The 16,603-nt window shown below is 40.0% G+C and overlaps 1 non-coding gene across 1 annotated transcript; it reads right to left on the reverse strand.

Annotated features, from left to right (window-relative positions):
- Positions 1–13,991: 13,991 nt before the first annotated feature.
- On the reverse strand, positions 13,992–14,100 carry LOC116148848 (U6 spliceosomal RNA). The gene has a single exon (XR_004132446.1). It is a non-coding gene; the product is annotated as a U6 spliceosomal RNA (small nuclear RNA).
- Between the last annotated feature and the right edge of the window lie 2,503 nt (positions 14,101–16,603).

Consider the following 16,603-nt stretch of genomic DNA (forward strand, 5'->3'; position numbering starts at 1 on the left):
GTTATAAATGATGCTTTTCTTGATAATTTGAATAACACAAATATAAAGTCACCACTAAATTACTGAAGAGCAAGATCCTTCAAAGGGGAAACCACATAATAATTGATTTCTGTATCTGTGACAATGCCTAGAACAGAAGCTGGGAAATATCAGAAACACCAAACACTTCAACTATTGAAAATTATTTAAAACATGGTATTAAAAAATACAGAAAGTCTAGGTTCAATTAGCTTATTATATGTGTAGTCTTAGTTCTTCTTCATTATAATCTTAGATTTTCTTTCCCCTAATTCCTAATGAAATTCTGAGTCATGAGGAACCATGCCACCCATTGGTAATACAATCTTTTTTGAATGCTATAATCTTTTTTGAAAGTCAAATGGTTAATATGTGCTCTTTTATCTCGTACCTAATACGCAAAATACTAGAGTCATAATTCTTGAGCTCAAATAGAGCTATAAACCCTTGGAACACAGAACATGCATTAACCACCCACAAAATTCCTGTTCTCAGGAACACAGTTTAGGACATATTTGTTTAAATTTCCCTACACTTTTTCACCAGGAAATGCATCCAGCCAACTCCACATTTTCTTCCCTAATATTTAAGGCTTCGTCTTCTTAACTGGAACAAAGATGATCATGACCACCTCCTCCCATCTCGCAATGACAGTGCTTGCAGTGCAGGGAGACAGTTTCTTCCCACTGTCTGCTTGGGAACCACGTCTCTCAATAAAGAGTTTACATCAAGTTTAAGTAAATGTTTTCACACTTTAACATTAAAACAGATGACTTTATTGAGGGTTATACTTTATAAGTCTACTTTTAATTTTTAAAGGTCCACAGTCATTTTTTAAACTGTTTAAAACATATTGTGGAAATTTCAGATTTGAGTAGTCAGCCAACAATTTCACAAGGACTACTGAGTCAGCACCACTTATATCTCCCCTACTGCCCCTTTTTTAGAATAACTTCATTTCCAGATATTTGTTAGAAGACGTTTATGAGTCCAACCATATTTTCTGTACTTGAATATATATAAGTGAGGGAGGCAGTAAATTCCCTGCCCCTGGGTAGCTTGTAACACAGCAGTGGACAGACAATCAGCAAGCAAATAAACCTTCTGCCCTGAATCTTCCCTCCCAAAATCTATTTGCAGTGACCCCTCCTTGCCTTTGATGGTTACATGCTGTCACTGGGACCCTGTTATTTTGAGATCTTACGACTCCCTTTGCTATCAGTGAGCCCCCCACCCCAGTCCTGGCTCAGAGAAGACGGTGCCACCTACCCTCTTGGTGATGCAGGTGCCCCTTGTACTAATGCAACCCTGATGATGCCGGCAGACAGTGCTCTCTCCCTTTAAACATGGCCATCTGGAGAGATTTGCAATCTTAGTTATTTGAGTTTTCTGAGTTTTCTTCTACCATTTTCTGTAGCAGTTCTGGCATTTTTATCACACTTAGAGTGGGCTATTGCTTTTCTACAAGATTTCAAGAGCCAAAGAAGCATCATGTCAGCTCCAGGGTCCTTGCCAGGTGATTAAATATTCTAGTGTTCAAGAAGGCTCCATGTCAACAAACTCTTTATCCAACCTTCTGTAATAGTACTTTTGTTCCAGGGCTCCCATAATCCAGTTGTAGAGAGAGCTTCAGACTCTCGCCAGTATGTTTTGGCGAGGTCCTTCCCTGTTTATTGGAATAGCACTTCTCCTCCCTTTCCAGGCTCAGCATTTCATCTCTCTGACCAGTTCATTCTGTGATTTCACTCTAGTTATTTTCCTGGTAGCCTGGAGGAGAAGTGAGATTATATCTAATGGGGATGGAACGTGTCCCATTTTGCAAACCAGAAGCCTTTCATCATCTCCAAGCAAGTGGGAATAGGATGCGTGAACCACTGCTGCAAGTGCAGATGGTCCATGAAAATCTTGGACTACAATGTTTTCAAGTACCTCAACCCAGTGTCTCTGTCCAAGGCCTCAGGGTTCCCATTGTTCCAAGAAGGGTCTTGACTTTGGTATGAGACTTGCCAGGGCTGAGGAGTCACCTTTCTTGGGAGTTCTGTTGTTCTTACAAATAGGTCCTGGGCCTGATCTTCAGCTATTTTACCCTCTGGCTGCAGGAGATTCGAGTTTCTTCAAATGCTTCCCAGAAGGTTCTAAGCGAGGAAGGCAGTCAATTCCCTGCGCCTGGATAGCTTATAACACAGCAGTGGACAGACAATCAGCAAGCAAATAAACCTTCTGTCCTGGATCTTCCCTCCTGAAATCTATTTGCGGTGACCTCTCCTTGCCTTTGATGGTTGACAGAGTCAAATGATTGGAACATCTTAAGAGGCTAAATAATTACAGAAATGGGTGATATTAGACTGAGTAAGCTAGAAATATAGGAAATGCTGAGGTTCCAGTGGGTTGCTTGCAAGAGAGAATCAGGTGCACATATCAGAATGAAAATCTGCAGAGCACCTCTATGGGATTGGACACCTGAGTGGGTGTTGAGGAGATGATCATTGGAGGTGAAAAGCTCAAGGATGTGATAAGCAAGAGTGTGGACTGGGTCATCTGAGGCTGAAGTCACCAAAAGAAAGGTAGGACAGTGAAGAAAAAAGGTGAGGGGCGGGTCAAAACTGTTGGTAAACACTGCAACAAGGAGGGGCACTGCAATTCAGAAAGCTTGGGTTTTAGGGGAAGGAAGGGCTAAGTGAACTTGAATGGTAACAGAAGAAAAAAGGACATTTACACCATCTCTAGATATTGTGTTATATGGGATGTGAGAAAGAAAAAAAAAAAAAAGAAACACAGTTGAAAGGCTGTAGAGGAACCCAACATCCTCAAGTAAAGGTTAGGCTTCAATAAAACCAGAAGGGAAAAGGAATCTTTAGAGAAGTTAAAGATGGAGGGAGAAAGGTGCAGGTCAGTGATGGAGTGAATATCTAGCGTGCATGAGGTCCTGGGTTCAATCCCCAGTACCTCCATTAAAAATAAATAAATAAACCTAATTCCCCACCCTCCCTCACCAAAGAAAGAATAGAATAGAAAAGTTAAAGGTGACACACAATTTTACTGATAATAGAACCTGAGTTCCAGAAAAATGTATAGGCAGTTGGAGAGGGGGGTGGAGAGTGGGGAGAGGACAGGAAGAAGGAGGGCAACTGGGGAGTGTGTAGATTATATCAGATGACAGGATGTCCAGAGCCAACTGGAGGTGTATAAAGGTAACCATGTTTGTCTTGAGGGGTTTGAACTTCTGGTGAAGACTGAGATCACGGATATGTACAGCATGACGATACTGATACTAATAAACTCTTGGGAAAAAGTGAATATTCAGTTTTAACTACAATCTTCTTGAAACAGTCTCTGGACCATTTGTAGTGGTGAAGTCTTTGGCTTGGAGGCTGGGGTGGGCACTCTCAAGATTCTAGGAATCTCCTTTTGTCTTTCTTAATCTTGGTATAAATAAAATCATGGCCAGTGAAGACCCATGATTCAAGGAAGCCAATCTTAATACTTCAAGATCTGATTGTATGGATTGGTCCTGGGCCCAAGCTGTGCCAAATAAAATCTTGCCCAGGGTTCCTAAACAGGGCTGGCTGCAAAGATGTCTTTTCTCTCTGGTGACTGAGACATCAACCTGTAGTCCTGCCAAGAAGTCTATCTGCTGAAGACTGAATGGATGCACCAGAGAAAGAAGAGAGAAGAAAGAGGAAAAGGAGACTTATCTCATTCCAGTCTCTGCATCCAGTGGTCTCTAATGTCAACCCTGACCACACCCCTTTATAAGTGAGCCAATATGTTGTATTTTTTCTATTACCCTGATTCAGGTTGGATGCATGTCTCTGCAGCAAACATACTTAATCTGGATGTGTATTTAAGACAAACCCATTTTAAGCAGTGGGGAAGTTCCAGATCATATTACTGAAGTAGAATGACCTTGAAAGGTCATCTAATCCATTTCTTTGCCTTCAAGCAGAATGACACTTAAACCATCCAAGAATGCATGCGGATTTTTAATAAATACCATCTGTTGGTGACATATGCCTATGAGACTTGTATGTGTAAATTACAATTATGAGACACTCAAAAAAACAAAAAACAACTATACATTGCTATCGCCTTCTCTGGAAAGCGATGAATCATGTTAAACAGTGCATACTTTGTTTCTCTTTTTGAAAGGGCATTACCAATTACTTTAGCAATGGATTTTAAACAAAGCTGAAACTGCCTTAATGAGACTGTCTCAAGATTTCTGTTTTTTAAAAAGATATTCAACTATCATAAATTTTTTAGTTTTACAAAATCTTCACCTTTGACAAATACTTGTTTTCTGCCATTATCAGTGCCTTACGAAAGAAGAAACCCATAAGTTCACGAAAAACACTTTCTTCCCAGAACAGTATGACCTCATTTCTGACATTATCAAAGGTGCTTCCAGAAAACACACTCCACAAACCAGGGCAATGTTGACGTTTCTTCCCTGAGAGCCAGGAACAGTGATCAATGCTCAACAAATAACAAAGGATTTTCTAAAAGGTAAAGAGAAAGATTTGTTTAGGAGCCTAAAAGAATACTACCAATAACGGAGGGAAAAGAATGAAATCCACACCGAATCACAGCACATTAGGTAATGTACTGTTCCATTATTGTTAATACCATATGAAATTGTAAGTAATATTTGAAATCAGACTGAATCTATCGAAGGATTACATATTCAGACATAGAAAAACAACAATTTCAGGCATAACATATTCAGGGGGAATATGGAGTGACTATTCACTCAAGAAGTCAACATGGATCAAGAAATCAGTGGAATCCACCCCGGTCAAGTCTGTCCCATGATGCACAGTGTTGCCTGAGAGAGCTCTTTCACTGGAATTGCATAAACTCAACCAAAAAAGCTGGGGAGTTAAGTGAAATTTTATGCCTCCATTCTGCATTCACAATGTATATAGCAAATTTTAAAATATGTGTGTTTCAAAATAACTGTAGGCTTGTATGTGTGTATAGCTGTTTGTTGGCATGTTGTGTGTCTGTTTCTCTCCTTGAATCTATCTAACTATTTTTGTAAAATATCACAGTAGGAACAGAGTTAGAGCCTATTTTTCTCAGACTCCTCCAGACCAGAAAGGCACCGTGGCACCTCATCTGTAATATACACCAGCCACTGGAATGGCTTAGCAGGAATAAAATGCGATATTCAAGTCAAATAAGAAAGCCTGTTTCGTTGTGCAACTTACATCTTTCTATATAATAAAAGGAATCATATTTTCTTCAAAGACTTTCCTTAATTCAATAAACAACACTCTCTTACTTCTGGTTGAAAGTGAAGCCAAGTTATTTCACAGTCCGTGGTTCCAAGATACAGCCATTTACACTTTTTCTATAAAATATGTCCTTTGTTAAAGAATTAAATAATATTTAGTATGTTTTGAACTCTCCTTTATTACACATAATATATTAAGATATTAACAATTTATTAGGAATTTTAATTCAAATATTGTACCTCTACCTATATTTCCCAAAGTGAGTTCCACTGAATTATAGTCACAGGAAATATTTGGCGCAGTTTTTGTGAAACATACATTTGGCAAATGCTCTTATTAATATACTGAAATCCCTAAGACATACACTCACACACACAAATTTATGTAGCTTCATATAATACAAGATTCCCAAATTTATATTACCATAGAGCCTCTGAGGGCAACGCCATAGGACACCTAAGAGAAACACCATTTCTATTGACTTCACTTTAAATGAACAAGTCTACTATTCATAGAAATGAATTGCTTACAAAAGTAATTTTTAAAATCTCACATATTTACAAATGATAGTGTGACCACTCCTTCCTCCCTGGACACCTGGGGAAACAGCTGAGGGTGGTGACTCTCATCTTTTATCCCCCACCGGTGTCTCTGGCCCACACTGCTCGCTGTGCCGTACCTTGGCTACTTCTGTGTATCACACCTGATATACTAATTTCAAAGAATTCTCAGATTTGAAATCTCTAATTGCCCTGAATTCAGTGTATCTTTGAGGTATGTTTTCATTCCTTTAACTTAATACCAATAGGAGGAGAACCAAAGGAAATCAGAGAGAACATAGGCTGTGTTTTAGGTTAAGATGTTTAGGGCAGGCTCTGCTCTGGAAAAGGAACCAGCTTTTATGCACACAGAGATATAAAGCCATGGTATTCTTGACCTAGAGGACAAAAATATAAGTTGAGCTTTTTCCCCTGTTTCAAGCAGACCTTACATGCATCTTTTTTTTTTCTTAGCATTTTTCTAAAGTCCTTCCTAGCTCTGTCTGAACCTTCTAATAGTCTGAGTATACCAAAGATACAAGCCACACTTTTATCTTCATCCTATGTTCTTCTTACTAGCTTTTAAATACAAAGTTTTCAAATATCTGATCATCTGAGAGCAAACTAAACAGCCGAAAGACCTCATCAAGTTCCGCACCTTTGCCTGATCATCAGTTCCTTTTTGATTGCCTCCCTCCCCTGACTCTTTCTGAGTGGATCATTTCATCTTCACTAAGTTCTGTGATTCTGAATGCTCACCCACCAAACTTTGTCTTAAACCTTTGGTTTCTCAGCAATATAAAATCTGAGTAAGTGAGAAAATAAGTAGTACTAAAGAAATAAAATCCTCATCATCACCTCAAAAGACATTATGAAAGAAGGGGAAATGCTCCACCACAGAACCCAGAAGCTTCAAAGTTAATTTTCAGGTTCTGCAATTACTTCGCTGTATTTTTATAAGTTCTTCCAACAGATAGAACCACAAAGGGAGATAAAGCCATGGATCCATAAATCATGATTACCAAAAAATTATTTCACTACGTTCTGACAGGGTAAGAAAAGCGTATCCTGAAAGTGGTTTCCTTTGATTGGCTCAGATCTTTAGTGCTTTGCTAAGAAAACAGTATTCTAGGTTCAAGTCTTCTCAGGGATCACAAGACTCTGGGCTGTTTCCTAATCTGAAACAACACACGTAATCCAAGCCAGCCATCTCATCCTCATCTACATTTGGTCAGCTGGTGCCTGGACGAGAGAATATGGATGGATTCCCCACAAAAACAAAAAAACAAAAAAACACTATAATAAACAACTCACTGAGTAAATAATGTCATTTTCATACATATGTGCAGAGATTCTGCTCATTCAAATTAGACACTTTCAAATTGTTTGCATTGCCTCAAATACATTGGAATTTGCACGCGCAAATTCCCTTTCCTAGTAAGTCATGGGAATTTGCACGTGCAAATTCCCTTTCCTAGTAAGTCATTTCTGCTTCTTTCTTTGAAAAAGGTCAAAGGTAGCCTCCTCCAGGAATATACTCTTGACTTGCTCTCTGCCCTCAGTAAGGGTTAGGGCCTCTTCTCCTTGGGGGGCGTTCACTGACTTGCCCCCTTCTTCTTCTGTGGAATAGTAACGTGTCCTATGTACCCTGTACGTCATTTCTGCAATGACACTTAACAATTACATCATTGACTCAATGATTTATCTGTTTGGAGGTTGTCCCCAGATAAGACAGTACTTTCTGGATGGCAGGACTGGGTATTTCCCTCTGCGTCTTCAGTCCATGTGTTCTACAAGAAGACTTCTCCAAAGAATTGGTAAATAACTGCTAACTTCTTAGACTGAGATTTAAAGTCAACGTAAGATAGAAATGAGTGTATCTTTTTAGTTTGCAAAATCAGATCAATCAACTCTCAGCCACCATGCATTTATCAGGTCGACTGAAAAGCAGCTCTTAGTAATCTGCTGTGAGGGAAGGAACCTCTCCAGTTCTCTAAGATCAGGCACAAGTCCCAGGGGTTTTAGATAAACCAAGGGCACTGTTGATACCACCTGAGCTTACAGCGCAGCCTTCTGTTCCCAGGCCGAGCCTGGGTGCAGAAATCTTGCACCAACAGCCTCAAGGTCTCAGCGGTTAATGTTCGGGCCATCAGCATCGCAGTATTGTGGGGACAACTGACGTCCTTCAAAGTCCAACGACCCCCATTCCTGGGCTCTCAGATATCTGCTCGAGATTCCTCAAAAGATAAAATACATTCTTTACTGGGTGTGTTTGCCCTAACAAACTAATAGCCCTAGGTAATGCCTAATCTCACAATAGCTCAGGGTGGCTTGTTTCAGCCCACGGCCCCTTCCTGGACCCTAAACTTCTTACCTCACCTACAACCAATCAAAACTGTGCATGAGCTAATCACACAGCCCCCTAACCCACTGTGTTCATCAACTCCTCCCCTCGCCATAAAAGACCCTGTCCTTCCATCCAGGTGCTCTCACAGGCACCTCTCGGCCATGTGGCCCACCGTTGTCCATGGCAGCATAACCTAATAAATTCCTTTTCTATTCTCCTCCTTCGTCTCTGGTAAATTCTTTTACCGCCCATGACACCAACCGCTGCCTGGGTCCCACGGCATGTATCACACCATTAGCAGCTTTTTTCCCTCCGAGGAAGCTGCACAGGAGGGCATCCCAGGTACCCTACACGCACCCCTGATGTCCACCTGGGGTGGGGCTCCTTAGAACTCCTCCACCCAGCCACTCACCTCAGCTCACTCTTTTTCCCTCTAGCCTGGCCCTCCCTCGTCTCTCCTCCCTCATCTTTCCCCCGGAGGGCAGGGGAGAAGCAGCAGAAGGACACTTTACCTTTGGTTCTACGATGCTGGCCTTGTGGAGGTGTAAGTGGGAAAGGAGATATTAACAACAGATAGTTCTTTTTGTTTTCTGTTAGTGCCCTTGTTGAGCATTCTTCAGAGGAAAAGACTAGTCAGCCATGTCAGCAAAAACAAAGAATCACTGAGGCGAGCACTGTAAGCACTAATTCAGAAACACACCCGGGAAGAGGCAGCCTTAGCTGAGTGTTTTAGGTGCTGTAGCCCCCTTAGCAGTGCTGACACGTTTGTGAAGATTCATTGTATTAGGTCAGCATTCAAAGCTTCTGTTTCCTGTGATTCAAGTTCCAGGTTTACCCCCAAACCCTCCTAACTGTAGCCTGGCTTCTTCTGTCCTTCTGCTGATGAGGATAAAATGTAACAGGTGTGCCCACACACTGATTCCAGCCTGTACAGCAGTTGTGTCTTCTTATTGTGAAACAAGTTGGCATTCTGGTTTTGCAAATTAGTCTCAGGAGCTTTGATAATGTGCATCTTTGGCTAGAGCAATGAATTCCCTAGGTATGAGCTGACAATGTGTGGAAAGCGGAAGATCAAATCGGGGTCACACTACTGCACACAGTGAAGCCGTACCAGAGGCCCAGTAGCTATCTGCTGAAAGATCAAACCTTTTCAACTTCTGTGGCATTGTTTAGATTACAAAACAGGTCCCCAAGCGTATCTTCTTTGATTCTTAAGACAATACTAAGGGTACATATGAAAGTTTATATGTCCATTTTATAGGTGAAAAAAAACTGAGCCATAGTGTTTTGGTGACTTGTTTGAGGTCATGATGCCAGCAACCAAGCAAGCTACAATACACTCAAAAGAGTGACTGCTTTTTAACCTGGACATATCATTAACGCTTTGCTACCAAAAATATGCCACTCGAAACACATACAGGTAAATAGTAATAGAATAGCTAATAGCTATGCAGCTCTTCCTACGTGCAAGGTCCTCCTCTAGGCAATTTACATACATTAACTTGTTTAGTCCTTACAATCACCCTATAAATCTAGTACAAATTATTGTTTTCATTTTACAAGTGAGGAAAATAAACCTCAAGGAAATTACAGAGGTTGTTCAAGGTCACATAGATAGAAAGAAGCAGAGCCAGGAAGTAAACCTAGACACCCTAAACGTATGGTCTTACCCTGTACTGTCCTGTGAATATATGAAAATCCTTGCTTGGTTGGATACCATAAATCTTGGATTCTTCTTCCAGCTTGATTTGTCATGTGCAAAAGACATCTTTTCCACTTGGTTTAGTAGCCAAGTTTGAGATCTGATTTCTACGCTCATCTCTCATCACGCTTGTACTTGGAAATCTGTCACTTCCTCCAACCCCACCACGTCTGCCAACTTACACTTTCTAAGATAAGGACGATCCCAAGAATTGACGCCTGTATTCTCAATTCTAGATTTCCCCAGCCTGATTCAAGGCGCTTCCCAATTACCCCCGTTGTGATAGATAAGATGAGATTAAATTTTATTCTATTGGAAGACAATTCCATTGGAATACCAGGCATTGAACAACATCCTGCCTCCACGTTTCTCGGATTTCAGATTGACTTTTTAGACACCAACCTGTATTTCGACAGGTATCTCATCCAGCAGAATCTTTTCTGGTACTTTTGAGAGAACCCCCTTTTTAGGCCACCTACAGCAGTCACCCGTGTTGCTCGTTCACTCAGGGAGTATTTATCGCACCGCTAACGGGCCTAAGGCATGAGCCTGAGCTGGAATCCTCTTAAGAACCAAGGCAAAAGGCACAGTCCCTGTTTTGGGGATCTTTCTATTTATTAGAGTTGAAAGGCATGCAGAGATGAGCATCAGAAGAGCATTATTAGATGCAAAAGGTATGTATTTAAAAACTATGGAGGTTTAGAGGAGGGATTGTTCCACTTATTTTACATTTAAGCTGGAGCTGAGCAGGGGCACCAAGGAAAGATGCTATTCCAGGGCGAGCAAACAGCAAGAGCAAAGGCCAGGGGCTAAGACAAAGCAGCACATTCACCCATCTTGGCTGAAGCAGCAGATGGACTGAAGAATGTAGCAAGGAATCATCTGGAAGGGTGGGTGAGGGCCAGAGTGTACTGCATCATGAATGAAAAGCCCTGCATTTTATTCTAAAGTAACCGTGGAAGGGAGTAACGTTCTTTTGGTTACAGAGCAAAGGGGTTAGAAAAGGGGGTACTGGAGTCAGGTGAAATTTCCAGTGTTGTCATATAGTCTTTTGGTAACGTTGAGGAAGTCATTTAACCATGCTAAGTCTCAGTTTCCTCATCTGTGAAATGATGAAGAACGTAAGAACTACATGTCAAAATTAAATAAAGCAATGACGACAAAAGGACACTTGACATTGAGGTTGGCGGTAGTAAGTACTAGGAAACGGTATTAGTGTCAAATGAATAAAGAAATGGTGAAAGACTATTAAAATTCTCATAACCCACTCTACATGCCTCAGATTAACTTTTAACTCATCTGTGCCCCCTGACTGTGACAAAAGAGATTCGACAGCATATTCGTGTGTGTGGTTGAGCTTCTGTGAATGCGCACTTGCTCTCGGCTCCTGTCCCACCCCTGAGAGTGTACTGGCCTTTGCAGCAGACATATCATGTTGATAATTTATGTTAATCTTCTATTTAGATCAAACCTAAGGGACTTTTTCACAAACAAAGCACCGGCCTTGCCCTGAATCCTGTCCTCCTGCAATTATTCTTTCCTAAATGTAGGATTTTACACCATCTCTGTTAATTTCATCTTACTAATTTCAATCAAACTTTTCTTTGCAGAAATGTTTCTAAAAATAGTTTTTATGTAACATTTAAGCTATCAATTACCTGAAAATTTGATAAGCACTGAACTTACCACTAAAAATATCTAACTGGATTAGAATGAAAAAAGAGTTCTACATTACATAGCTTTGTACGTCCCCTGTAGTTTATTCACCCATCAGTCAGCACTATTAGGCTATGATCGTTCAGCCGGGTAGATTTTTCTTAATATTCATATGCTCAAGACGCTATCTTAGCACTGGACCACATACTCTGCCTAACTAGGATATAATTTACCTGCCCCATTACCTACAATAAAAAGGTTAACTAGATGTTGTTTTCATGACTTGTTCTTTCTTAACACATGATCACTGATTTCTCATCTAAACGCTCCCTAAATATTCATTGTATAGCCATGATTTTCTCAAAGTTCCCAGTGTACATGCGGAAGAAGTAGTGCTCACCAAGAAAGACCCGGCCAAATGTCCTCACCGCAGCTTTTCCAAGCAAGGCAGTGTGGGTTCTTGAATTTATACATTAGCTGTGTGGGTAGATGGCATGGAGGTCAGGAATCAGAGCAAAGCTTTCAGCTACATCTGTTTAATATAACATGAGATATGTTGATTTACAAAGCCGTTAACCAGGCAGACGGGGTAGCTTAGGTATTACCTGTTACGTTATTTTTAAGGCATATATTAAGGTATTTTTGCAAAAAAGAACACATATTCTGAGGCCTTTGATTTAATTTTTATGTGGAACTATCAAGGACACAAAGGAAGGATACTGCAATTAATTCTATTTCCTGAGGTCATTTCATTCAAAGACAATAGCTGGAAATTCCGATTTTTCAAGTAGGCTTTAGCAATTAACAGTATAAAAAAAAATTAACAGAGAAGGCAGATTTGATTCTGCCCGGCCATCAGAAAGAGTTGTTCTATCACAAGGAGTTGAAAGAGACTTCTTTTGACCCTGACCACCAGTTCCATTTGTAGTCCATTGTCCCAAATCTCTTGCCCTAAAAAGCCTTCACAGAGCAAACACCTTGGTAGCTTGTTCCGTCACCTCTACTGCACTTTGTCCAATAAATTGGGTCAATATACTTCCTATTCTCAGCCTTTTCTTCTGACTCAACAGGATGCTGGCATCATTCCAAACCTGCTGGGGCACAATCCTGATTTTACAGAAATTAAAAAAAAAAAAATCAATGAGAGAAAAAACTGTTTCTGGCTAGCGCCGCGGACACGGCCACAGGCAGGAGCTGGCCGGCGCAATCCACGATCACCCACATGACCGGCCGAACACGGACTTTGTTATTTCACGGCACACCTTGTCATCCAAGTCTCTCGATTGTTGCAATCAGTGCTAGTGCTCCAGGGTGAAAATAAATAAATAACATTCTGGCCAGCGCTGTGAATACACACAGAACAGCAATAGACGGAGATTCTGCCTGCCGGGCTCTAATCAATTCTTGATTTTTTTCTTCTTTTCCTTTTTTGCTTATGCTTTGTCAGCTAATAGATTGTGACCCATGAAATTACTTCTTTGAAAAGGAGCTTGCTTTAGGTAATACTCTTCTTTCTAAAAGAAAATCTACTGATGATGGCATCCTTGGGTGAAGGCGGGGTTACTGCAAGTCAGGAGGCAACAGGGAAGGGTTATCTAGTGAGTAACAAGAAGAGATCCCTTGCTTTGAAGTAGATGAACTCTTTAAAAGGCTTTAGAAGCTACCTTCCCACGCAGAATTCATCTGAAGAGCCTCACTCAGAATAGGAAAAATAAAAATACAAACCTATCCAACTTGGCATGAAAAACATAAATGGGTTTGAATAATTGAAAGCAAGCAGACTTTACCATATTGCAGCCAAAACCCGAACAGCAAGCTGGCTCCTGCTACACAGAAAAGCAATCTAGGGCATTATCTCATGTGTCAGTCTTGCCACTTTTCTTTAAGAAAACTCTAGCAAGAGGATTTGTGTTTTAGAGATCAATGCCAGATAGGAGCACCATGAAGAATGAGTAGGCATATCTTTAAAATGTTGGAGAGGCAAGTTTTTAGGAGAAAATAAACCTATTCATAATTTGAAATCCTGTCTTTCCACTGCTGGTGCCAAGTAACAGACTTTGTCATCCATTACAGAAGCACAGGGTGTTTCAATGTTAAACGGGTGAGAGGAAAAGGCTGTTGCTCTAGGCAATTCTATTGCTATTATCTGTTTAAAAAGAAAGAAGAGCATCATTTTAATAAAGGAATGAAATACTTGTTTTCACCAGCAACAGCGGGACTTCACAGCTTTGCTTCACTCTTCCTTTTATACACACACACACACACACACGTATTTTTATTGAAGTATAGTCAGTTTACAATGTTGTATCAATTTCTAGTTTACAGCACAATGTTTCAGTCCTACAGGAACATACATATATTCGTTTTCACATTCTTTTTCACCATAAGTTACTACAAGATATTGAATATACTTCCCTGTGCTATACAGTATGAACCTGTTGTTTATCTGTTTTATACATATTAGTTCATATCTGCAAATCTCAAACTGCCAAAAAAATATGGAACACTTCATGAATTTGCATGTCATCCTTGTGCAGAGGCCATGCTAACCTTCTCTGTATCATTCCAATTTTTTAGCATATGTGCTGCCGAAGAGAGCACTGTTTCACTGTTCTAGCCTCTCCCAAATTAGCTCTCATTCCCTCCCATTGCACTGCTGCCATCACCTAGACTTTGTACAGAACATAACATACAGAATTCCCCTCATGCATGATGTTCAAATTAGAGTCACAATTTGACAGTAGTTTAAGCCATGCAACCAAGTAGGTTTCATTTAGAAATAGAAATTCTTGTCAGCTTCACAAAATAGGAGGAAAAATATAAAAACAAGTGGTGAAGAAAAAAAAAAAGCTAATGGGTTGTCCCTGGGACATAGACTGTTTGGAGTAAAAGGTTAATTTCATCAGCAGAAAAATTACAATCAGCAGAAACGGCAGTAATCAAACAGAAGTGGGAGTGGGGACAACACATACTGGAAATCAATGGGAAACTGGATAGAACTTGGAACAACTAGCCGGTAAACACATGTTACTGAATGAGACCAGACAAGAGAACTCACGACCAACCAATTCCAATTTGATTAAGAAGGTTATGAGTATCGGGGGGAGGAGAAAGAAGATGACTCTGTGCTGATTGTGGAAGGAGAGATTGCTGATTGCCAGATGTAGCCTTTGAGGCTTTCAAGCGCTCTGGGCTTAACTTAACACTGTCACACCTCCATTCTTTCTCTTACGTGTCAATATCCCACCCACTCTACAAAGAGTGTCATGGCTTGGCTCGCTTCTGAAAGCTAAGCAGGTGAAACCTGGGTATAGAGAAGTCCACTGTGAGTGATAAAATAAAGCAGGTCTTCTCCTTTTACTAAACACTTGCTTCAGTTATCTGCTGAAACGGAGCCACTTCTACAACACTGACCGTGGAGAAGGAGGCTGCCCTTTGGCCTGGGCCTGACCCTGTCTGGGAGTGCCACAAATTCAAACATTTTTTTAAATTGAAAAATAATAATAATACAAGATACAGCAAGTTAAAGATGTGGTTGTTGCTGGTTTGTTTTTTCCCACAATTGGGGATGAAATGAGCTCTGTTTTACACTGCTGATGAAGTGGAAAACTGTCATAGTCTTGCTGGAGAGCTGTTTGGCAATTGGCTTCAAGAGGTATAAAAACACTTAGAGGCTACAGTTTTCCAATCTGAAAAATAAGTAGATATGACAACAGATGTACACACGAAAATGACCCTTCAGGGCTGGAGTATTTTAAAAGGCAAACTGTAAAAAACTTAAAATTGAGTGATAGGGAAATATTACCCAATATTAGGTAGTCATTTTAAATTAAATGTACAAAGAGTTTTAATGACTTGGGAAAACACTCCACAGCCTTTAGGCGCTTTCAAATCATTGTGAGACAGCCCTAAAATTTGTATTATGCTAAGCAATTTAGTTTAGTCAATATAGAATATTCCACAGCTACATGTTTCATAACCAAAATATCCATCAGGGTATCGCCGAGATGATTTCTCTACACCCTGAGAACACAAATCATTTCCATTCAAGCAAGTTACGTTTTTATTTAAATAAGTAATAAATTCTATTTCTCCTTGTTAGAAACACCACAAAACAAAGCAGAAGAACACCTAGTACATGAAGCATAACATAAAAGCCTCATTGACCACCACTCCAGTCCCTATTCTTCCTCTCAGAGGAAATCACAGGGTGAATCCTATTCCGCTTTTCAAAAATTCATATAGATGCGAAATACACATATACAGGTACGTGTCTGCATATGCTACATATGAGAATGTTATATATAAGACCTACATGTGTACAACCGTATATACATCCGTATGTATGTGTGCACATACACACATACTCACAGGCATACACGTGTACACATACACCAATCCAACATCTTCATGTAAAACTGCTGTCCCTTTTCAAAGACGTCACCAAGTTACATCCCATCAACGGTGTTGGCTCACATCTTGGTTAAAAATAGTTCTTATCAAGTACTTCAAATTTTGTCAACCTCATGAAAAAAGTGTCTATTATTTCAATTTGCACTTACACGTGTAATACTTTTCATGTTTGTCAGTCATTTGTTTATCGTCAACAATAAATTGCCTGTTCATATCCACTACCCATTTTCTTTTCTACTTAACTACCTACCCTTTTCTTTACACTCCCAGTAGCTCTTTATATTTATACATAGCTATCCATTATCTGTTGATATGTGGCCAACATTTTTCTCCTGTTCTTTATTTTTAAATTTACTTTATTGATGATGTATTTCTGTGAATAGAAGTTTTAAATTTTTTATGAGATCAAATTTGCCAGTCATTTTTTTTAAGGCTTTTGGGATTTGCGGTTTTTAAAGAAAGAAATGTTAACCCTTATAATTTAAAAAAATAATGGAATTATCTTCTCCCATCATTTTTTAAATTCTTTTGTAGGGGGGAGGGAAGCAGGTGTATTTATCTAATGGAGGTACTGGGGATTGAACCCAGGACCTCATTCATGCTAAGCATGTGCTCTACCACTGAGCTCTACCCCCTCCCCCCTCCTATTATTTTTACTGTTTCTATACACACTGTATTTTTTAACTTCTTG

The sequence above is a fragment of the Camelus dromedarius genome, chromosome 32 (assembly GCF_036321535.1).
Source record: "Camelus dromedarius isolate mCamDro1 chromosome 32, mCamDro1.pat, whole genome shotgun sequence".
In the NCBI taxonomy this organism is placed as follows: Eukaryota; Metazoa; Chordata; class Mammalia; order Artiodactyla; family Camelidae; genus Camelus; species Camelus dromedarius.